General features: G+C 40.2%; 1 pseudogene across 1 annotated transcript; it reads left to right on the top strand.

The window, feature by feature from the left end:
- Positions 1–1,450: 1,450 nt before the first annotated feature.
- Positions 1,451–25,345, top strand: LOC111659337 (E3 ubiquitin-protein ligase RNF19A-like; annotated as a pseudogene). Its single transcript, XR_015437632.1, has 10 exons — positions 1,451–1,594; positions 13,159–14,053; positions 17,975–18,183; positions 18,404–18,548; positions 18,916–19,078; positions 19,550–19,664; positions 19,958–20,116; positions 21,059–21,278; positions 21,577–21,720; positions 21,924–25,345. The product of XR_015437632.1 is annotated as an E3 ubiquitin-protein ligase RNF19A-like (transcript).
- Positions 25,346–25,645: the final 300 nt, after the last annotated feature.

Below are 25,645 nucleotides of genomic sequence, written 5' to 3'. Positions count from 1 at the left end.
AAGTTCTCTTACTGACAAATATCAAATTACATTGAGGAGATCTGACATGCATTAAAAACATCATACACTACAGCATGAAGTTTTGCTTTGCCAGTGTCTTTTCTCAAAGTGGAATAGTGGAATACCCTATGTGTGTGTGTGTGTGTGTGTGTGTGTGTGTGTGTGTGTGTGTGTGTGTGTGTGTGTGTATCATAATATGCCTTCATGATGTGCGTATAGGGAAACTACTCTTCAATGACCACAGGGTGGCAGCATTTCCCCTACCACACTTGAGCTGCCGACGTGTCAAGTCAACGGCTGCTATCAGGAAGAGATGTTCCGGTTGAACTATTTGACTAACAAATAAATACACAAAAATTACTGGAGCTTGTGGACGCACAGTAGATAACTTCTCACCATAGGAAAATAAATATATACGCAGATTGATGTGTTTTATGGTTTACATTTTGGCTGTAAAGTATTTGGGGTGAGATATTTTCCATGAAAGGTGGTTTGAGCCAACTAACTCTAAAATAGAAATTGGTAGTGGTGGTAAAACATCATATATTCAATGTTACTAAATAAACGACCCAACATTGTTTGTGAAATTAAAGCAAATATTATAATATATACAGTAAAATAATGCATTAAAGGGGCCTGTGTGTTTTGACTTTTGCTACAGAGGTGGAAAGTAAATACGCTTATATATACATTTACATAAGTGCTGTACTAAAGTACAGTTTTTGAGATACTTTACTTGAGCACTTATATTTTCCACTGCATTTCAACTCCTCTACATTTCACAGGGAAATATTGTAATTTTTACTCCACTACATTTACTAGACAATTTACTTTGCAGATAAGTAAAGCAAAACACAAAATACAATTAACAAATACATTCTGATTCCTAGTATGAAGCTTAGAATATAGTTTTATTAATCCAGGGGGGGAAATTCACAAGATAATATTAGTATATATAATAGTAGCCTATGTAAAAAAAAATGTTTTAACATATTTATTTTCTTAACTTATTTATCTATTAATGTATTATTGCCATTTACAATACTAAAGTTATCTACATATGAATGCATCAATAATTCCCATAACACAATATAATATATGTTGTTCTGAAAAGGCCTTCCTGCAAAAAGGGTAGGCCTACTTCTACTTTTTTGTACTTGGTACTCCTCAATTTCCTTCGGTTTTAATAAAGTAGTTAGACCCATAGGTTATACCTAAACAAGTGACGGTTTTTATTCATTATTCAGTTTTTCATTCATGTTTTTTTCTTTATTTTTTTTCTTTATAGTGTTCTTGCAATTTTTACATGGGTAAAGAATACATCCTCCATTACTGGCTACGCTCTGTGTAGCTACAGAAACCTTATGGATGTGTATTTTATTGTGAAAAGCGAGCATTTGGTACCGGAGTCCGGATGTTTTGGTATTATTGTTCTCTGACTTGACAACAACAGTCAGACTCAGTCGGGGAATGCAGCCCGACTGTCCTGCGAAGTTTCCTGCCACATATTTCCAACTACGGTTCACTGAGAAATGGAGACTGAGGTGTACACGGCTGTAGTGAAGTAAAAGGAGTAACCAGTGGAAATCTAACGGTAAGTGACTATAACAGTGATCTTTATAGCCCGAAGCAGCCAACGTGTGGTAAATATCACACAGATCAGAACTTCTTCCTGTACGGGGCTGACGAGAGGCTAGCAGTTTTTAGCTTTGTTAGCTTGTAAATTCTCCTCGTTAACTCCGGGACGACAGAAATCCTCCACATAAGACACCAAATAAAGTTTTATGGCCGTAGAGGTCAACTGAGATAGACCATATTGTCGACTTAACTGTCCTGTGAGCGAGCAAATGCCATAGCTCAGCCAGTGAGCAACTCTTAGAGCGATTAAAGTTGGTCACTAGCTTCATGCTAGCCAAGTCTGATTTCGTTAGCTAACAGGCTAACACTGGTTAGCCAGGTGGAAAGTGTAAACAAAATGAGGTTTATACTGTGCCGAACTTCGAATCAAGTATGGGGTCTGATTTCCGTCTTCTTGTGAATTATTTTACTACTGTCGTTACTCGTGAAACAAGCCATTTCTTATAGACCTCCGTGGGATGGTAGGGTTTTTGGCTGAGATACAGTGTTATCCATAGTATCCTAATTTCTTTAGTTTATTTGCACTCACAGTTTAGGGTTCAAAAAGACGAAGTGTTCACTAGTTTGTTATATCTGAAATAGCAGAACATATTCATTCACTCCCTGTAAAACACTGGAACAGGTCCATGCAACTAAATTCTTGTCTACCTTTATGCGTAACACTTTACTCCCGCAGTTTAGCATTTATAAGTAGTATACAAACTTTTGAAAAATGCTTTATAGCATACTATGATGTAGATATAAGTGGCTATTAATGCAACCATTATAAGTCCTTGTGTGGGGAAATGCCTGGTTACTGGTGACATGGCAATATAGTAAAATTATAATATCTTCATAGGAGAAGTTATAATTGTTAACGAATACTGTATTAACACTTAAAATGTCCTTATAGCTGCTTTACAACTACCTTACAGTGTGATATAGGCCATATATGAAATGTTGGTTATAAATGCTTAAAAGGAGGACTATGAAATTAGGTAAATTGTAGCCCCTTTATGTCGTACTCATAAATTTAGGCAATTTGTACTGATTAGTGTAACATTAGAGCAAAGGTTGGTCTGTTTTGTTTTCTGTGACTGTTTTGTGCTTCACAAAGCAAGAATTATAGTAGCACCTTTTTAAGATGTTCAAAGCATTCAAAAGTGACCATATACTACTATACTATATGTATTGGTAATTTGATATCATGTTTTTGGCATTTAATTATTGCTGGTTCACATTCTCAAAGTAAGTGATCTTCATGTAACGTTGAAGTTCATTTGATTGTGATTTGTCCTGTTACTAAACGTATGTGGTTCAGTGAATGGAAATACTCACCTTCAATGTTTTCTATCCTAATTTTATAGCATAGTCAACATGATAATGTTTTACTGAGTAGATAACATGTCAGTTGTGGGGCACAGTCCTTCCGTATTTACTGTGTGACTTTTATAGCATGCATGCTAAATTAATCTGAGCCACTCTCACTGTGGTATTCTGTTGATGAGTCACAGTGCTTTGTTTTCTCCTAATGACCAGTTACTGTCTTCACCAATCTCAGCCTTACACTTGCTGAATGTAACTAAAATGAAACTTCATACTCACAAGTTTGGTGAAATTTTGGGGCTCATGTAATTGAAGTGCCATAATTCAGTGCTTTGTCAATGGCATGTCTTACCACCTTGCCAAATCTTTTTGATTTTAGTGGCAGACAGTACATTTTCAAACAATGAATCATTACTAGTGTTATATGGAAATAGTAACATATATGGTAATGTAATATCTGTATTTAATTTTAGCCCAAGATAGCTTTTTTTAATTTAAACCCAAGATTTTTTCATTTTACACGCACAAAAAATGCTTTTGCACATGCAATTTTCAGGTTATAAAGGATGCTCCGACATCACCCAAAGACCATCCCCTAATTTACTTAGAAATTTAAACTAGGTCAAAAATTCCCCAGTCTGAACTAGTTGAAGGTTAACTGACCTAAATTTGGTGACCATTTTGTGCAGGGGATGTTGTGCCCAAACTGTATTTTGAAAAATATTTTTCATATACCCATCCACAGTGTCTTAGATCCGTCGGGTGACAGTTCTGATTATTCTTTTGAGAAAAGAAATTCAGTATCCAAATGGGAGAAATGTATGTCTTATGCATGTTGTGTCTATGAATGAGCCCCCTGTCTAAGCATATACCAGCAGACATACTCTCTGATGTTCATCTTTGTGGATGGAGATGTTCTTTGTATTGTAACCAATCTAAACCTTTTATTTTAAGCTGTATTTGTATAATCCTGCATCCATCACCCCTGTGTCATTGATGTGACTGTGACATTGACTGACAGTCAGACAGCTGTCTGTGACGCAAACACACAAGACCCATGAGCTGTGAATCAAAGCAAACATTTGCTTCTTTTTTTTTTTTTTTTTTATTGTCTCCTATCTACAAACATGGGCACTTATCCAGACTTTGGCTTGATGAATGAATTCGCAAACATTTGTGCACCAGGGAGAGATAGCCAACACCTTAACATAATTTTTGACTTCAAGAAGGGGTGAATTTTCTAGATACAATTAGTCTTTCAAATTTGCATGTTTGTACTGTGTGGGACTAATGAAAAGTTTCATCACAGATTGTGGTTATTTGAAATTTTTAGCTGAACCGACTATGGTCTAACACTACATCCCTGAATTTGAGTGAGTGAGTGATGGAAGTACCACATCTGAGATCATACATCTCTTCAAATTTTCTAGCTAAATTAATTCAAAGGCAGTCAAATCAGTGCATCTTTGGCTTTGATTAAACTGTGAACCCCAGCACTGCTGGCGAATTATGAATAGCTGTTGGTGTCTCTTTCCTCCTTCATTGTAGAACAGAATGGAACAGGGCTGTCTCCCACAAACCACCGATCTGCTTCCTGCTCCCCCGCTGTTTGGGGTGAAAAGCCTTTAGCAGAGAAGATAGACAGTGAGGAGACTGTCATGGTATGTAGTGATCAGGGCATGCATGATGAATAGGGTTGATGGAGTGGATTCACCCAATACCACGCATTCTGTCCCTATGTGAAACTGCATTTTATCCAACATTTGGTTGGAGCCAGTGGTAGTGGTAAGGGATGACAAAAAATACTCTAAACCATTTTCATTCTAGGTAATTCTCTTCACAAAAAAGAATTGCACAAGCCTCAGGTTATGTTTATTTGTGTAGGAGTTTGGCTTGCTAGGTTTGCACAAAGCAGACATTATTCCCCATGACTTAATGGTTAACCTGCGGGGTTTAGGCGTTAGAGTTAGCCCAACTCTGACTCTGCATTCAGGGTGGACCACTTGAATGCTTGAATGTGAGACTAAGTCCTCTGAGCAACTGTCCAAGCCAGCTTCACCTCTTTTGTCAGGTCATTCATTACAGGGTGCAGTTGAGAAGGAGTCAGAGTGGTCATTGCCTAAGATGCTCAAGCCATCATGGAGGGTGCCTCTGGGTTTGGCCAGGAAAATTTTCATCTCATTAAATCTGCTCTCTAGAGAAAACATGAGCTCAGGGGTGGTAATGGCCCGTAGCTGAACATGTGGCTCCTATTGCAGCTCGAGCCTGCTGTGTGGACTATGAGGCAGTTTTGGTGTAGTGGCCACAGTCGAGATTTGAGTTTACGTGACCCAGAAATACTTTGCCATATACAGCTATTGTGTAAGAAACAGCAACATCAAAAAATGACTATTTGAATATAATTATTTGAACCATAAGGTCAAATATAAATTGCAAATACATTACTGCTTGCTGCTGGGGTCCTGAAAATAGGAATGGCATGCAGAAGTGGGATTAACTCTTTGTTAAATAATCAAGCTGATTTGAGATGAATAGGCAGCAACATTTAGATTCATAGAGTTAATCCATGATGTGGTTCATCTCCTTTATCGTCCTTGTCAGAACCTCACTGTGCAGTATAGATGTCCCTCTATGTAGCAGGGAACTGGTATCTCCCTTTGCTCTCCCTTGTTCAAACACAAGTCGGAAGGGCTGATTTCTTTATTTGCCCATGGCGTTCAATAGAGAAAATACAGATGAATTAAACCTCATGTTCAAATTACTATTTGACATGATATACTCTTTTTTTAGTACTGTAGAAAATTTAGCTACCTGATCATTGCATTCTCAGTTGCATCCTTACTCTTACTGACCCTGACATTTGAATAAAACTGTTCCCTCATCATAATATACCAGATACAATGGAAAAGTACCTTCCCCTGTTGGCAGACTGTTTAGTAAATAGTGCTGAAAGTAGCCTCAGAGGCATTCATTCCAGTACCTCCTGTCCCCACTCTCTGTTGAACGTCAGACATTATTATTATACTTTGGCTGGCAGATAATAGACTAAATGGAGATTCATTAAGCTACTGGGTTATTTCGATGCCCAGTTGACAGGAATTTGGCTTACACCTGATGAGCAGTCTAACTATAACTTTTTTCCAATATGAATGTGCTTCAGTGGGATGGTGCTGGAGACAATAAAAGTTTAAAAAACACAAATATTTAATGTCAATGTGCTAGGTAAACAAAATTACGTAAGAGAAAAAAAAAGCTTTCTTATAGTTTGTTGTCCAGTCTCCGGAGTTTTCCTCTGTCCAAAGTTGTAATAACTGAATGCATTGTCATAATCAGGAAGTTTGTCCTTCAGCTGGAATGTCACCGGATATTAGTGTACGTGATGAACATTTTGCAGAAGAACACTTTGAGCTATTCGTTTCCAGACAAGGAAACTGGTCATTGTACGTGTGATTTCTTTGAAGGCAAGCATTTGTATCAAATTTGCAAAATCACCTCTTTACCTAGATTTGGACTTAAGTACTTATAAACAGCAGGACAGGGGTTCATTCTTAATATACTTCCGATTACCAAGAATTAAAGTTAACAGTGGGATTGGGATGGTGGTCGGATATTGTGGACCTCCAGAAACTGTTGTAGTGTCATGAATGTGATACACTGGAGGTGGCTCAACTACAGAGTTGTCACAAAATCGGAGTTGTATATTAGAAAACAGCCAAAGTCCAAGTCATCATACAGGAAATCCCAGAGCCAGGGTGACAATTACATCTGTTTAAATTACAGGACTGTGTTGACCTTTGCCTGGATTCCAAAGGCGTGAAACAAATGTGTTTTGATATAGCTACTAGTTAGTAATTATTATACAGGGTAATAGGTGTGAAGTCAGTTGGGAAGTCAGAGAGTTAAAACTACATTCCTGTACAATGTCAAATTAAGTCATCACGACTGCTTTCCATTGTGCAGTGTGTCATCAACTTCAGATACGATCAGTTGGTGTCTTGATATACTGCACTTAACGCTGCCACACAAGAGGGCAGTTAGCATCTGTCCGTATACGTTTCCTAGTGCAAAGGGGCTGAAAAAACAAATGAGGATTTTGGTATTTTAAATATTTACAGTAAAATATCAGAGTAGATGTTAAATTTAATACACAGCTGTTAATCCAACTTTCGAAATAGAGTTTGACCAAAAAATTGACCAGACCAGTACATTGGTTGTTATTAGCTTATCACTAAGACATTGATCAGCTTACATGTCAGCTGATAAATAACATGAAATTGTTGCACAAAACTACCAGAGATATGTTTGAGGTCATTTAGGAAGTGAAAAGTTAAACAAGATTTTACGGGAAGTTTTTGCGTATGTTATAGTTTGTTATCACTTCATATTGACCAGAATTTCATTATCAAATTTGAGTAACTCTCAAATATCAATATTGGCCTCAAAAATAAAATCCAGTATCAATCGGGCTGTAATCAAAGGAAGTAAATTGTGCTCACATTGAGTCAGTGCTAGAGACAAACTCATTTTAAACAACTCATTGACGCTTCCCTTTTTTATAAGCAACACAACATTAAGAACCAGGGTTACGCAAGTAATCTAAAGCTTCACAACATGAGTAACTGAACAGTTGCAAACACAGACTTTAACTTTCATTTTAATTGGAAATTAAACCTATTGTTGTGTTTGACTGTAAAAGCCACTGATGTCATTTTGACAAGACTCTGGACACATCTCAGTGGTGTGTGCTGATGGTTCAAGAAGATGGCACATTTTCAGGTCAGCTTAAGGTCATGTATTTGTTACTGAGTAGTTCTGCAAAAGGAATAGCATCTGCAGAGGGGACATCTTTATTGCTGCCTTGTTTTATTTGGGCTACAGCTCTTCTGTTTACTTTGGCAATAGAACAAGTACCATACAGCAATGTTAATGTGAATATTCGGGGAAAGATGTTTCTTTGGGAGAGGGCCATGTTCGGTTTATAGCTTATTAATAGTCCAAAAAATTACAAATGGCACTTGTGTAACTGTGTTTGACATGTTTTGACGTGTGGAGTCGCAGACCTGTAACATAAACTATTCCATTGCAATTTGGTTATGCACCTAATTGTGTCTTTGCAAAATTACAGGCAATGGAAACCTGGATTTATTTTGTTTATTGCCGTGCAGGAGCCAACATGTTATTGCTCTGCGGTCTGAAGGGCTATGCTTGTTAAAACCATTACTGCTGAAGGCCCAAGTGACACATTTTGTTACTATTTTTTCCCTGTCCATCTTGATAGATTATAGTGTGTCTTACCAACAACAACAAAAATCACTGACCTTGCATTGACCTATCCCTTGAGTAGAAAACCACTGATTTAAATCATGTTACAATGGTAATCATGATATAGCATCAGCTGATGTAAACTCTTTCATATAAGAGTTGATGGAAGGTTGAAACCATTTAGTCTGCCGCAGTAGGCTTCCTGCCCTGGGGTTGTCTCAGGAACTGGGACACCATCCCAGTGTGTGAGCTGTGGTTGCATGTGATTGCCCCTGAGCCATAGAACTTGAATACATGCATGTGTCTGCACACACACACACAAACACACACTGACCGCAGTCACATGGAAAGTCCCACTCACTCTTGGTATAGTGCCGGGGCAGGCTTCTCCAGTTTAATTAAGCCTTGGGAGTGTAATTTCACATTGACTTGTGGGTTGCTTGAAATTGCTCCTCTGTCTTATTAAAATTTCCTCTTGGAGACATGATTGGTGTATTGACCCAGTATATTATGAAGCTTTGATGTGGAATTATTGTGTTAGGACATCACTTAGGACATCAGTAGATGCTTTCCCACCAAAAGATCCAGGAAGTTTAATTTCCCATGAAATAATGTCCAATCATTTTTTCCAGGGGTAAAAGTTCCTCTTGCACATGGTGATTTGTGTTTCCGGAGAAGGGCGAAAGCCCTGGGAACATTAAGCAAATTAGTTGGCTAATGTATCAAAAGCACAACAGTTGCCTTTTACATAATTTGGGTGCTCAACAGTGCAAAAATGGACAACAAAGCTTGGACTTTGTCGGCCCATTGGCCTGCTCCATCCTGAGTATTGATGGCCACAAACTACAAGCAAATAACATGTTAGCAGTTATGGGTTTTGAAATTATTGGGTGTGTAACAGTGTGGCGAGAAAACTGCATACGTTACTAATCAGTTGACATTTAGTTCGGTAAGCCCTACCCCAGAAATAACTGAACCTTCAGAAAGTACTGCCCCCCAAGCACGGATTTATTTGGGGTTTCCCAAGGACTTGATTTAGACCCTGGTTCCTCTGATGGAAACACAGGTAGAGGAAGTGAGTTCTCAAAATGTTCCTGCTCCCCGGGGAAAGTCCCTGCAGTGGAAACTTGCCTATTGTGGACCTACGTGACACTTACACCGTGACACACCTCAAGGAAGTAGCACCAAACTGTCTGATGCATCATTTCACATCATCTTTTGTCACTTTACCCACTGTTTGTGTTGCTTAAATTTCAGATGTTCTGTCTTTGGTTTTCAAATGTGAGTTAAACTTTCAGAGCCACCAATTTAAACACATTATTCTTTACAACTTGGCTTCAGTGCTAATTGCCTGAGGAGATGCAATTATGATTTATAGCCTTTTCTTCATCTAATTTATTTTTGGGGTCATGGTTAAATATATAGGTTAACATAACATTAGATATACTTATATGGTACAGTCAGCTAAACATGGCTGCTTGGTAGCATCTAGTCCCTATTTTTTCTCTCTCATCAAAATCTATTTCAAGTGATGCTTCAAAAATTTCCAGCATAATTCCTGTTAGATAATTGATATATTACCTCACAGATACTTTACTTAGTCTTCCATTTATAGCAGAGGTTTTCCGACCTTCTGAATTAATGACCACCGCTGCTAAAAGGAGAACTTAAAGAAATTGAACTGAAAAATTCTGATTCACTCGGGAAATGCCCTATAAATATTGAGTGAGGATATTGTTTTAGCTATCATCCAGAAACTACATTGTAAGATGAGATACATGAGGATCTGTCAGATTCAGCAGATGATAATGTTTCCTGAGCTGTATTTAATCAAAGGAGTACGTTGCTATGTCAGGTGATTAAAAAGATCTTCTACCCTGGCCCCAGTCACCTGAGTATGTGGGAGTAACTAACCTCACCCTCAGGAGAGCTCAATGAGGGCTGTCTTCATTGTTGGTGACTGATAGTACAAATAATCCTTTAAGTCTTTCATCTAAAATGCTGTCATCTGTTTGTATTACATCAACGTCTTTTCTGATGACAACAGTTACTGACGCAGGTCTGTCAGTTTATTCATTGCCAGTTTTGCATTGACAGGAATAAGGTTCGGTCAGGGGCTTTTTGTTCTTCCTGGTTGTGACGATATTTGTTTTAAGCCGATGTGTATTGCTACAAACAGTGTGAGTGTTATAACTTTTTCAAGCGGGCAACTAGACTAATTGAAACGTTGTTTTCACGTCCCAACAGTCCTGCTATCACCCTCATATCACAGTCGTCACTGTTGGTACTATGAATGTGACCTTCAAAGAGGTAACAGGACTATATTTTTTACAATGCCTGTATTGTATAGCACTCTTGTTATTGTGTTGTGATCAAGGTGAAGAAGATAAACCTAAAGGTAACACTTAAGGAGAAAAACGTGCATCCATACCCAAACTTCAGGTGCACTGAAAAGAGAAAACTTTTAGTAGGTCAAGCAAAACAATCGTGACATAACGACATAACAAACAAACACCGTCATCAATGAAGTAAACACCCACCAGTGTTGTCTGCAGTATATTCTCCCCAATGTACGCTTAGTCATTGTTGTCATGCTGTCAATCTAATGATTAATTGCTTGATCCTGTGTCAGTAACAGATTTGTCCAATTCAGCCTTTTACATATGTTTTTGTTGTCAGACTTTTAATATATGCAACCAGTTCATAAGGGTTTATTCAAAGGATCAGCTTTGTGTCTAGTGTCGAGTTGTCATTTTGTATGTGTGCATGCTCAAATATACACAGGATCCATAGTGTTATAAGTAGGATAATTTCTGGCTTACCATGGCTGTTTGACACAGCAGGACTCACACGTCTTTCATCTCATATTCACATCTGTGTTACAGGATATTTAGCTTCTAGCTGTAGGAACTTTTATGCAGCGGTGGGATAGCAGATAGAACGACCTTCCTTGCAGGCTGCAGGCCATGTTTAGACCTTGTATCTCAAATGTGTCAAGAGCAAGTTTAGATGAATTGCAATTTACACCTGGCATCAGAAGGCCTCTGAAATGCACATCACCACTGCTAAACAGAAAAAAAAAACTTTTACGCTTGTACTTACAGTTGGATTGAAGTGGCACTTTGGTACCTCAGCTGTGAAACCTTGTCTGAGTTGTTTGGTATGGGCAAGTCAACAAGTTAGGAGCTATGAGTATGAATATATTCACACTACACTGCACAGGTTGGAGGCTGGACACATCTCAGACAAAAATTTTTTTTTTTACAGTTTGTGATCAAATCAACCGCAATGCGTTTGAGTGGTAGTTATTAATGCACCATTAATTCAACTTAGTATTTGGTTGATATAGAAGAGGAATAATAGTCACCATCTAAACACATGGAGTCTAGGCACCAGACTGAATCCGGCCTCTGGCTATGCAGCTAAAAGCTCTTTTTTTTTTTTTTTTTAAATTCTCCTCTAACACTGAAGCAGCCGTAGTAAAAGTTAACTGCTGCCTGCGTGTCATCCTGAAGGGAGAAAAAACCACAGTCAGTCAGACTAAGGTTTGTAGGTTATGAGACTGAACATTTGTGCTTTGTGGGATTGCTGCCCCAGTTGAGATTTGCAGCGGGCTTATTAATTAGTCACCTTTTGGCTCCCAATGGAATTTTCCTGAAATTAGTCCCTAATGACAAACACACTTACTCAAACACAAGTTTGGAGCACACAGAAGCAGAGGGAAATCATACTTGGTCCTCCATAGTGCTTATTTGGTATTATGCTTAAGGGTTTTTGAAAGACAAATCTGCAGCTATAGTTCTGAGGAAGTGAAGGCAAGATCTCACGGAATCATACAAATATGGAAAGTTGTTTAGATTCCTGTGGTTTAAACATAGCAAAGAGTTAAGAAGATGGATAATGACCAGCAAAACTTATTGTTTGATTTTGTTTTTTTTGGGGGGTTTTTTTGCAACTGGATTCTGTGCTTTGATGTTAAATGCATGATGCAGTTTTTATCCACCATCTGTTAGAATTTAAAAATTTTAAAAACAGAACCTTTCCACAGTGCAGTTGATCTACTGGTTACTGAGACTAGCTTTTTATCCTGCTGACAGGTTGACTTAATATATGCAGCTACAGCATCGCGTGCCATTGCGTCCCTCGCTGAAATGCACACAGTGTGACATAAGCAGTCATTTTATTCTGCTTCTCCCATCAGTCGGTCTCTTTAGGAATCAGCTCAGAGCAGAGTTGTTTATCCAAAACATGTAAATTCATCAGCTGTGTTGGGATCTGTGAACTCAGTGGAAGCCCACACAGTACCACACCCACTGTGTTGTTGTTTTGTTGTTTTTTGTGCTTTTATGCTTCTCGTCACTTTAAGGTCTCTAGTCTAGTCTGTCTTTTGTGTTGATGTCTGCCGCCAGGACAGAATCGTGAGAATCTACAAGTGCACTTATACACTGGCCTCACAGCGGATGAGTTATCCTTCAGTTGTTCACATTGTGTGAAATCTGAACATGTGGAAGCACTCGAGGCAAGGTGCGGCTGCTCTAGAGGCACACTGACACAGCTGTGGCCACATCTGAGTTCTAGGGTGGGAAAACACATTGTTTTGCCTACACTTGACTAATACACACTCCAGGGAAGGCCTGCAGTCGTTTATGTAAGTAGACTAACATGCAGGCACACATACACAGAAGACACGCCTGAAGAAATGTCTGCGGTCTGCCAGAAAATGCCTAATTATCAAAAGGATGGTCTTGCCTTAACACAGACCGTTGAAGCATCTCACTAGGAATAGATTTTGTTGACGTCATATCTCCAGTTGATTGGTTGTTTTGCATCCTGAGGAACAGATCACTGCACCTTGCTTCCAAATGTCTGTTTTTGCAGCAGCACATTAAAAGTTAATGCATTCAGCTGTGGTTTAGTACCTTATTTTCTTTTCTTTTTTTCTGTTTCTCTCAGGTTAGTGTCCTACATCTGAGCAACTGCATCTCGGCCTCAACAGAAACCCTTCATCACTGTGATTTAAACCCAGGACAGACCGCACCACTGACTTCAAGTCCTCCTATACCAACTTCAAGCCACTGCCACTATGTCCTAGCTAACAGCAGTCCAGTTCCCTTCCCTGACCACCCTGTCCCTTAAGCCCCAGTCCCTTTCTCCATCTTCTCCCCCTCTCACCTTCCCTTATCTCCTCTCCTGATGTGGTGATTTCTGGTGGAAGCCCCAGCATCACCCCGCCTGGCGTGATGAGCAGCCTGCACCAGCAACATCATGGCAGCACAGGCTCAGAGCGAGATCTTCACTCTGCCGCCTCCTCTGTCAGCCTCCCTTCAGTTAGAAAGACCCCCAAGAAGCGCCGTCTGTCCCTCCACTCACTCTTTGGTCGACGGCGCCGGCCTGACCGCGACCCCAAGCGCAAGTCCAGGACTCTGCAGTCCGGAGCTGGAGTGGACGGCGTTGTCAGCACTGAAATTGTGCAGTCAGAGACTTTCCATGATAAAACTTCTGCCCATTCTTTACCAGGTGTAGCATCAACTTCATCAGTGTCAGGGTCTTCATCAGAGCTGCTGGAGTGCCCCTTGTGCCTACTGCGCCATGCACGTGAGCGCTTCCCAGACATCATGACCTGTCACCACCGCTCATGTGCAGACTGCCTGCGACAGTATCTGCGCATCGAGATCTCAGAGTCTCGTGTCAACATCAGCTGCCCTGAGTGTTCAGAGCGATTCAATCCCCACGACATCCGGATGATCCTGGGAGACCGAGCCCTCATGGAGAAGTACGAGGAGTTCATGCTGAGGAGGTGGCTGGTGGCTGAACCTGACTGCCGCTGGTGTCCTGCCCCAGACTGCGGGTAAGAAACATATCTGAGGGATTATATAGGCAAATCAGTGAAGAACACAAGACAATCTGCTCTTTCCATAAAAAAAAAGACTCACCAGGTGAATCAAGGTGAAAGCGTTCTTGATCTTAATCAGTCCCAGGAGATGAGGGTGACATGATGCTTTAAAAAGGCTTTTAGTCTTGTGGACAAATAACACAGAGGTTTTGCAGCCAAATAAAAAGCAAGCAACAAAGCATATGACAATTTTATCTCAGCCAGTCTGCCATAATCGTTTCAGGCCTGTTAGATTATTTCCACATTGACTGCAACTTTTAACATTTCAGAATCTCTTGTTCCGTTTCCTAAGATGTGCTCGATGTTCTCTACGTCTGATGTAACCAATAGACAAGTCCCAAAATAACAGTAAGCAGCAACATCAAGGAAACTCACAGGCTGTAATCTGGCCTTTTGAAGTTCACCCCAGCTTCTGCATCGATGCCCAGGTTATAAATAGCTTGTAGCAGTAATAGACCTGTTTATTCTGTCAGCCTAATGAGTCAGCCAAGAAAGATGTGAGCAGCAAGTGAATGATGATGCCTGTTGTCGTCAGACTGTATCTGACATTTTTCAAAGCACATGATGGGCATAGGATGTAGAGGGACTTCAATATTCACATCACTAAATATAGGAGCATAAATAGCATAAATAAAAAAGTATTTATGTTGTGGGTCTGTGAGAGAGTTAAATTAAGCAAAGTGTATAAGTTTAAATCAGTTCAGGTTTATTTTTGTTGCCCTTCACAAATACTAATACACATAAATGTAAAATCTACATTGATGGTAAATATAATACAACAAAAAACTTGAAATTAAAATATTGTGAGTTTTGAATAAAACTAGTAGTGATTTGCCTTAATCATCACCATTATAACGTATTTTATTTACCGTAAAACACTTTCGTGACAAAGTGCTTTACAGTTAAATGGAGTAAATGATGAATCGTGTCCAAAAAAGGAAAGTGCAAGACTACAAAAATTAACCGGTGCCAGTGTAACGCACATAATAATAAAACAGTAAAACAATGAAGAACATAAAAAGGTAAAAAAAGACAGGATAACCAAAGCGAACGAAAACTACTGAATTTGAGTATTGGGCTTGGTGAAACATTAGCTCGAGGTCAGATGAGTTTCTGCAAATACATTATCGAATCTCTGTGGTTTCTTTCAGTTAGAAATGATTTTTTCTGGTTTCCCTCTTTCACATGGCGTTGACGGTGAAGGTGAGGGTCGAGTCAGGGTCTTATACGTTTGGAGCTGGAAGGGATTCAGCAGTTTGCTCACAGCGGCCTGAACTGAGGTTAACATTGCACTTTCTCCGCTCACTAGGCGCAGGCACCTTTAGGCCATGACTACCACCGTGCACACGTGCACTTGTATTGCTCAGCTACACTTGCAGCAGTCTGTATTTTTTGCCACAGGTGCTGGCTGGACTTTTTTTTTTTTTTTTAAAGAATGCTATTTATATATTCATAGAGTTCTGGTTCAGTAGCACACATGCCCTGCCTTCAGTTAGCACCATTAGTTGAGTTTTGAGTGATGGCTGGATTCAGTAATGGTTTTAGCCTTCCCTCTCTCTCTCATGGCTTTGTTTCATCAACACTGCTGACCCTGTCTGTTAGAATAATGGCTCTTTCATGAGCTTGTTTCAGCGCTTCTTGCTGCATTCCTCCAAACAGTCCAGCTCTGGCAAACTGCCACTCTCCTTTGGTTAATTCTCTTGCTGTTGATTGTTGTGTGATTGCACTTGCAAGTTACTGGGCTTTGTTGTTCATTTCAGCAGTTACAGTTGTCAACTCCAAGAATCCTATGCATGAAGAGACAAATCATTCATCTATTTGCTGGGTAGAGTCTTGGCTTTGCAGTGGTGTCATGTGTAGTTGTTGTGTTTGGGGTTTGGCATATCTGCACCTCAGCACTGTTTTTGTATTTGGTGCAAATTTGAGTTGTGTTTCAAAAGGGGACCATTAGTGATCAGTATAAAAACGTGAGTCAAAAGTGAGCAGGAATACAGTTGTTACACTAAAACACATGTGGAAAAACACTCGATGGTTGTAATACCAAAAGGTCCATTTGGAAGATTTCCCGTCCAGTTACAGCTTCTACACATTCGCCACCAGTTTGCTTCACCAAGGTGTTAGTGGAGACTGTCTGCAAACTGTCTAGACTCAATGTTTTTTAGGTATATGTGTTCACACACACAACCCCCACTGCTCAACCGTCAAATATGTCAGTTAGGAGGGTGGGACGTGTAAAAAGCTGATTTCATAACAGTGCTACTAGTTTGCTCTCATTTTTGTTGCCTTCATCTGAAAACAGAAACCATGAAAACCACCAAAAAAATATGATGAAAGCCTTTTATTTATTCCCACCTCACTTTTGTTTTTGCATTTTACTTTTACATTTTTTCATTTGTAACATAATTATGCAAATGTTTTGCTTTAGACTTACGTAATCTCTTCAGAGCGACTGAGCCACTTTCATAGCATGAAAAACTGACACTTTTTGCTCTTTTAAAAAAAACTTTTAGTTTGGTGTTCTTTGATAGGTGTATTTATGATGGGCCAAGCTATGCACGCATTACTTTTGTTTTGTATTATTTGTCCATTTCACAAGGTAAAGTAACATTAATTCATGTTTTCTAATATATATTCTGGGTCACAGCTGACTCACTTTTAGTTGAAGTCTTTTGCACAACTACCAGCTTTATCATAATTTAACTCACTGTTGATTGTCTGGTATCAGCTGATGTTTGATTAAATACTTTTCTCATTTTAACTAAAATCTTAACCCTGCGTGTGTGTGCGTGTGTGTGTGTGCGTGCGTGTGTATGAGCCAATAGCCGTGTTGTGTAAAGCAGCTGATGCCATCATTTCTGCTTACTTGGCGTAAATAATTTTTGGGGAATTTGTGCTGAGCTGAATAAGCAGCTCTGTCTTGCTGTAGGCTTTGCGCTCCAGAATTACATTTCTAAATGTAGATTTAGTGGATTTTACAGTGTGTGAGTGGATCATGAGGACTCTCACACTGGGCCTTTATGCTTTTGCACAGAGAGATGTCCCACTATAGAGCCGGTGCAGATTGTCAGTTGATCCATGAGTCAGTCAGTGTTTGTTTTTCTTTATTGGCTCTTTCTAATGTTCCCATGATAACCCTGCTATGGGAGGCTGAATGGCTGCAACAACCTCAGGGTTTAGCTGAGGTTTTCATACATATACTTATTTTATTAATAGGCCAGGTATCTAAGTTGTTTTGTTTTTCAGCAAAACAATGAATTATCATGTTATTCATACCAGTGGGACACAAGCAGGTTTGTGAGTCACTAATCAAGGGGAAACCGTTGCTACCATTCATTTTATTACTCATCAGAGATAATAAAGCCATTTATTTGAAGCAGTAATTGTGTTTGGATGTAAATGTTGCTGCAACAATGGATTTTTATAGTACCAGTTTGTCAAGTTGTATTAGATCTAAATGCTTTTAATAAAACAGTTGTTGGAAATACCCTCTGTCCTGCTGTGCGGCTTATAAATTGGCCATTGTAATGATTGATGAGGGACACCAGCGTGACATGTAGAACTGAATGTGCCTTCATTGATTTATTATAACAGCTCATTGGTGGAATCATCATGGAAAAATGGCAAATTTCCTGTGTTTTTGTAACAAATAAACATTGCTGAAGATGTAAATAGTACCACTGACCACTGTGAAATTTAGTATTTAAGCACACTAGATATTGGCCCACAGTTTTACCCACCCAGTTTAATTCTCCTGCACTCTTCCTATACTTGCCATTTTAGCCCTGCTGACCTCTAGTGTTGTGGTGAGCTACTGCACCCATTCTCTTTTACTAGCTACTATTTACCACCTTATGGGCTGTATTTTTCCTCTCTCAGTTATGCAGTAATTGCATTTGGCTGCGCCAGCTGCCCAAAGATCACCTGTGGACGCGAGGGCTGTGGGACAGAGTTCTGCTACCACTGCAAACAGCTGTGGCATCCCAACCAGACATGTGACACGGCACGGCAACAAAGGGCCCAGAACCTCCGGCTGAGGAGTTTCAGGTCCTCCTCCCTCAGCTACAGCCAAGAGAGTGGAGCCGCAGGTAAGTTACAAATAAATGCCCTCATGCAAATACACACGGAGTAACCTGGCCACCATTTTGGTATTTACACACATACACACACAAAATAATCACACATATCTGTACCTTAAGCAAACACATCACCTATTTTTAGCCTCATAGTTCTACACAGATGATTTCACAGTACACAATCTGCGCTGTAAAAAGCTTCTCTGGCTTACCCTCAATCAACCTCCACTAGGTGATGACATCAAGCCATGTCCTCGTTGTGCTGCTTACATCATCAAGATGAATGATGGAAGCTGTAATCACATGACCTGCGCTGTCTGCGGCTGCGAGTTTTGCTGGCTCTGCATGAAGGAGATCTCTGACCTGCACTATTTAAGGTGAGACAAATGTAGAGTTCATTTAAAAACTGCTTCTCAGCTCTCAGTAGTTTGTACAGCTGTGTCTCCTTTCAGTGTTTTGGTCTTTTAACAGCGTTTACTTTTCTAATTATTTCTTGCTTGAGTGTGAAAGCCTGTGATTGACTTTGGGGAAAAAACAGTTTGACACAATAATCCAAACTCAGATTCCCCTCACCAGCTTTTTCCAGAGCTTTCAAATGGAAAGTTTTTTTTGTAATAATTGAATTTTTAATAACTAGTTGTCTGGAAATAGTATTAGATTTTTTCAGAGGATAATTTTCAGTCATTATTGTCACCATAATTCACACTCTTGAATCTTCTGTCTCTGTCTCGCCCGCCCTCTCAGTCCATCAGGCTGCACCTTCTGGGGAAAGAAGCCCTGGAGCAGAAAGAAGAAGATTCTCTGGCAGCTCGGCACGTTGGTGGGAGCACCCGTGGGCATCGCCCTTATTGCTGGCATCGCCATTCCCGCAATGATCATTGGTATCCCAGTCTATGTGGGTAGGAAGGTGAGAGCTGCCACCAAGGAAGGCTGTTATGTTAAAAAGATGATGATGAATAACCCAACTATAATATAACTATAATAACTTGTTTTGCTTGTTTGTAAACTAAAAGAAAAACAGAGTATTTTGCTGTTTGTATGAGCGGGAAGAGGCAGGCGGGGTTGAAAATACCTCAGCTGGAAACAAAGATTGGTTGATAAGTAATAATTGGTTTGTGGAATGGAAAAAGGCTTTCGTTACCATGGTTGTCCAAATGTAGTTTTAGACACAGTTCCTAATATTGTTTTACTAACCTAACAAGGCTAAATGTATTATTCATGTATGTAATCTTAATCCAGTTTATTAGGTCACATCAGTTTTGAGATCTGAGGAACAAATTTCTTTTTTTCTTCTTTTTTCTGTGGTTTCAGAATCACATCTGAACATAATGTGATTCAATATTTTATGGCAATAAACAAAGATTTTTTTCCCCCTCAGATCCATAACCGCTATGAGGGCAAAGACATTTCCAAACACAAGAGGAACTTGGTAATAGCTGGTGGTGTGACGCTGTCTGTGATCGTGTCGCCTGTGGTTGCTGCAGTCACTGTTGGTAAGAAAGAAGTGTTTTTCTCCCTTTTCCTTCTCGTTTTTCTCCTCTCCACTTTCTCCGCCGCCATCTGTTTCTCAACTACATTTAAATAATTTACAAGGGTTTTCTCTGAGGGCCAGGAGTAGAAAGTGAGTACTGTATAAAAGTATCATCTTGGGTTTGGAAATTGGCCCGAAACATTTGCCACATGCCGTCTTTCTACTTCGGACTATCTGAAAATGTGGATATGCTGGGAAAATCTTTTTACAGTGTTTTTGGAATGAATATGTGTGTGTTTACGTTGTGTTGTGTAGGCATCGGTGTTCCCATCATGCTCGCTTACGTCTACGGAGTTGTCCCGATCTCACTGTGTCGGAGCGGCGGCTGTGGAGTGTCTGCCGGCAACGGCAAAGGGGTGCGAATCGAGTTTGACGATGAAAATGACAACATAGGCAGTGGGGCTGCAGCCACAGGTAAATATCTGACTGAGTGACTGATCAGTTCAAATTGGGAAAAAACTACAGGCCAAAGAAGTTTGATACATACACACAAAGGAATATCAATAAATCTGCTTCTGAGTACATGGAGTATTTAGAATGAACCTACTTTACATGTTTCATAAACATATAATCTCCTGGAGACTTGTGTATGTTGTTATACGCACCATCCTTTCCAGAGTGTCTGGAAAACACCAGCGACCGTGATGCAAGCGGTTTTGGTGATGTGTTTGCCAACTCTGTTTGGCACATAGAAGTACACCTGCATCCGTCAGTGCCCTTTGTGTGTACATATAGATTATTCATAGCCCATGAAATGCCAAAACAGTTGATGGGAGAGGCAGGCCGTGTGATGGTGTGAAATGACTGGCGCAGTGTCAGTGGTTTCTCCTGTCAGCGTGCGTTTGTCACTGTCAAACTGACGGCTGCATGAGGGCGCGCTCCTCTTGCTTTCCCAGGAGGTGCTGAAGGAAAGGGATTGTATTTCTCACAGCTTCTTCACTTCTGTCACCACTGTGAGTGATAATTATGAATCCACATGACAGCAGGGACTCTGACCTTCCCAGGAACATAAGGTGTGAGACATGATGACACTTATTCACACCTTTAGAATTCATCAATCTGTTGTTTCGGGATACATTGTACGGCCTGTAAAAGTCAGTGAAGTCATTGATAAAAGTCAAAAGATTAAACTCAGCTCTCCTCTGCTTCCTTTCAGCTTTAACCAGCAGTTGGTGTCGGTCACTTTTTGTCATTGTGTGTGGAAACAGAGATATTGATAATATACCTTTTATGTTTCTCAAACATCCACTTATTTAGCTTTAGGTACAACTGTTAAGTTCTTTTGTCGGACGCAACTCTCTTTAAATTTAATAAAATGACAAAATCTTTCTTCCCTCTTCTCCCTTTTCTTCACAGACACAACCTCGGTGGCAGAGACGCGGCTCAACAATCCCAGCCTCGGTGACGGAGCGAGCGTGGGCGGTCTGACGGGCCTGAGCCTCAGTGTCAGCGGGAGCCACATGGAGCGCTGCGGCATGAGCTCCACTCAGAGGGACAACATGAGTGACAACGCCAGCACCACAGCCCTCGCCGGGACCAGCATCACTGGCAGCCTGTCTGGCAGCTGCTACAACAGGTAATAGACTGGACCTGTTTCATTTCTAGCCACAAAACTGTTCTGATTGAATAAAAAACATGGGGCAAATGCTGCTACGTGATCAGCAAAGGGGGGTTATTTCACGCAGGTGTGTTCATGAATTTGCACATGCACACATCTATCATTTTGAGCAAGAGAGAGGATGATGTAGATGATTTTGAGATAAGATAGTCTGATAGTCATGTTATTGTCTTTGAAAATATCTGCCATTGTGCTCATGGTGCAGATGATGCAAAGATACAGGGACTCATTTTGTGTCATTTATTGTATTTCCCAGGATGGAAGTGCAGGCTGACGTCCAGAAGGAGCGCTGCAGTCTGAGCGGAGAGTCAGCCACTGTCAGTCTTGGGACAATCAGTGACAACGCGAGCACAAAAGCCATGGCAGGATCCATCCTCAATGCCTACATGCCTCTGGAAAGGTGAGCAGAGCATTTTCGTCCTATTTACTGTTTCCCCAATCCCAATCCTAGTTTTTCTTGTACCTTTTGTCAGACGCCCTGTGGTCGAATTGTTAAACATGCATGTAGATACACCTGGATGCACAAGATAAAAGTTGTAATATTGAAATTATATGTTGTTATTCTTTTACTGTAAGTCAAAATTGTGTGCTTTTATTTTGCAGAGACAATAGTCTGGAAATTCAGGCAGATGTGGAGTCCAAACAGGAGAAGGTGAGACACTGCAGTGCCAGCAGCAGCCTGGATGAAGCTAGCTGTAGCAGTAGCACCGCTGGCCTCAAAGGTGCTAGCGGTGGCGTATGCCCCTGCTCATGTCCCTCCACCTGCTGCTGTACACAGCATGACAACCACTGCTGCCCCTCGTCTCCCTGGTCAAAGGAGCCCTCCACTTCAGGGGGCAAAAAGAGCAAAGGAAAGCTTTGGAAAAGAGCTAGCAGCAGCAAAGGAGAAACAAAAATGAATGAAACACAAGGATATATGGATGCTCAGCTCCTTGAGCAGCGAAGCACTAACTCCTCTGAGTTTGATTCTCCATCACTGAGCGGCAGCCTGCCCTCTGTGGCCGACTCGCACTGTAGCCACTTCTCATCGAGCTCAGCTGCTCAGATCCTGAAACCTCAAGACCAGCTCACCCACCCTGCTCCGCCCCAATGGAAACCCACACTCACCATCCCGCCACCGCCGCCTTCAATGACATCACCATCACACCCATGCCTGAGGTGGAGAATGACCGCCTGGAGCACTATCCATCACAGAGTAGCCACGTGGCCTTCACCCACCACCTGCTGCTGTCTGCATCTCCACCTGCTTCACCAAAAGAGGGAAGTAGTGGGAAGTTTCTGTACATCAGCGAGGAGAGCGTTGGCAATGTCGCAGGCATGGAGCCGGTGGAGGACGAGAGCATGAACGAGACCACCAACAACACTGCAGTACAGCCTGTAAGCCCGACGAGGAAGCGCTGTATACAAACAGACATCTAAAGCAACTCTTCACCCCTTCTGCTGTTGGCTTTGTCACCACTGCTTGCTCAATTAGCCTTATCACCTAATTTCACTCTTGAGCGAAGCAGCCAATTCATCTTTGGAAGCTGGGGGTCAAGTTTAAGGTAATATTATATTTTTATCTGCTGTGGAGGCAGGAATATTATGTGAATGTCAGTCTGCACAGTTGCAGAGAGGGTCAAGGTCTAAGTTAGAGAAAGATTTGTGAGTAAACAGAAGCACAGTAAAGTCAAAGCCAATGGTTTGGTTCTGTTATTCAGGCAGGACAACCAGGCGTGTGAAGAGGTTGTTGACGCTGGAGCAGCAAGGCTTATAGAAGGTAGAGCTGAATGTTTGTGGGCAGGTGTAAAGCAGGATATCAGTGTGGTGAGATACTACACAAGGCTGTTTATTTATCCAGCTGTTATGATGATCTGCAAAGTCTGACATTTTCAGTCTGCACCCCTAATGATTTTCTGAATCAAAACCTTTTCCTAAAGCTTACAAAAAGCAGAACTGATAAAGCTGGATGAGAGCGAGTAAAATGTCTGATATTCTTTTCAATAGTAAATTGAGCTGCTATTATGAAGCATCACCAATCCTCCTTCATTGCATCTGCAAAAATCTGGGTTCTTCAGGGTTTGCATGAATCAGGGAGGAGATGTCATCACTGTGGTCCACCACTGTGCCACCACTTCATTCTGTGACTTCTTAATGGTGAGAAACACAACAGCTAAAGGATTGTTGAACCTTCTGTCGAGCGTCCAAACCTAAGCGGGACCAGTCCAGTAACAGATTTTATTTTTCCATAATCATTGATAAAGAAGTGATTATAATTGCTTTTGTTTAAAATGTGACCCTTGTTTTTTGTGCTATGTATTTGCTTATTTTTATTTTCCATTTTGGGAAAGTTGGTTTTAATGTTGAAGCCCTGTGTTGGGTCCAAACTTTTCAGTATAATGGGGTGGGAATTGTGTTGACAAAGCTCAAGCCCTTCCTCGTTTTTAATTATTGTGAATTTAAGTTGCCATTTTGCATAATTTAAGTCTTCACAAGCCCCTGTCTACAGTGGTAAAAATAGTTATTTGTTTGTAGTTGCACCTGTGCAAAAATGGAACTTTTTCACTGCAGTTTTTAGTATATCATTGAATTATGAGAGTTGTATTCAAAAAAGGGAATTTTGTTATTCCCTGTAAACTGAGAGATGCAAAAAACCAGCATCAATTTTTAATTTGAAAGTGTAGCATGTTATAGGGCTTGTTTTAGTAATCAGTCACTAAAACTGGAAAGCCATCCAAACACTATTTCTTATAAGAAAAATAACCTGTCAAGTAACTATACAACAAGAGCGGATGTGTCCAATAAGGGAAACACATCAACTTCAAAAATAGGTTTGTTGTGCAATGAGAAACTTCTTGTGTATTGGAGCACATCCATCTTTCAGTGGTTTAATATTCAGTAGTGAATGTATGGTAATAATGTTACATTTTTGATTCTCCCTCAGTAATATCCAAATCAAAATATTATTTTTGATTCAGAGCTTTGGGTGTATTTTAACTACAATATGTTTTAAAGTTGTTTCTTGAATCCTTGCAAATGATTGATGCAAATAATTTTATATTTGTTGGACCCACGGTGCCTTTTGGGGAAAAATCCTTTGTATAGTGTTTTTTATTTTATTTTATTTTCCTCATTCTGTATGTCTTCAAATGATAAATATAAAAATCATAAGAGAATGAATAATGTTTGCCTCATTAAATGCTTGAAATGCACGAAAGCTGATGCTAAATACTCATCCTCCCAGTAGCTTGTTAAGCCTACCAAAGACTGCTCTCAGGCCACTGTGGTGTAGACTACGACACTCACACAACTGTTAATGGTGTTTGATGGTACCAGAAGGATTTCCTTGAAATCCTCACACGATTAAAGTTCAGTCCATAAAGTTGAAAAATGGCTTCTGTAGACCAGATAAGTCATGGCAATACAACTTTGGATTAAACCTAATTAGGGGGCACTAGTTTAAATCTCAAGACCAAAATATTTGTTTGTGGTTAAGTCATTTTTAGGAATAATAATTTGGAAAATGTTTCCCTGAAGTAGCCAAAGTCTGAAAGTTGGTGGAATTTATGTGCTGTGGGAAGGTTAGTCAGCACGTGTTGGTAATAAAACCCTTCTTATCCAAAGCGATCAGCATCAAGAGTGTCTGAGTGCAGTAAGACTTCATCTTGTGTTCAGCAGCTGCAGTGACCACAGATTGCTCTGCCATCTCAGCTGGTCGAGCTCAGCATGAGCTGTCTCAGAGTGCAGAGCTTGTCTTCACCAGAGTAGCTGTGTTGATGACTAAAAGAAAGTTTTGGTGCAATACAACAGCCTCCAGCTGCAGGATATTCCCACCTCGTTTATGTTCCTTCTGTTGAAAAATGCCTGTTTAATTCCTGTGAGTTTTATATTATTATTTGAAGACTAGTGCCAGGTCTGTTTTTTAGCTTGGTCAAAAGCAGTGTATGCTATTTGAAAAAGTATATATTTCCTAATCATTTGCTTTATAATGTGCATGTAAATGCATATCTTTAAACAAATTCTGTCAAATAAAATTCTGAATCAAGCTTTGTTGTCTATATATTTTGACATAAGAATGATTGTTTTGATTGTCATGCTGTGGTGCAGTCATTCACACTTCATGCTCCCCTGTGCAATTACTGTTTAACTGAGATTAGTGGGTGGGCTCAAGCAGTTGTGGTTCAAGGAAACTATAACTTTCCTAGTCACTGGAGAAAAATACATAAACTTCTCTCGTTTCTTTCTAATTTTATATGTTTTGTTGTTGGGAGAGTTTCCCTTTGGCTATACGTTTAGTCAAATCTTTCAAATTAAGTCCTGTGAAGTTGCAGGGAAAAAAAGCACAT

Source organism: Seriola lalandi, unplaced genomic scaffold (assembly GCF_002814215.2).
Source record: "Seriola lalandi dorsalis isolate HSWRI2012SDOR001 ecotype SW California unplaced genomic scaffold, Sedor1 jcf7180002054476, whole genome shotgun sequence".
In the NCBI taxonomy this organism is placed as follows: domain Eukaryota; kingdom Metazoa; phylum Chordata; class Actinopteri; order Carangiformes; family Carangidae; genus Seriola; species Seriola lalandi.
Note: the sequence above shows the minus strand (reverse complement) of the source record. Positions and strands in the feature narration are given on the sequence as shown.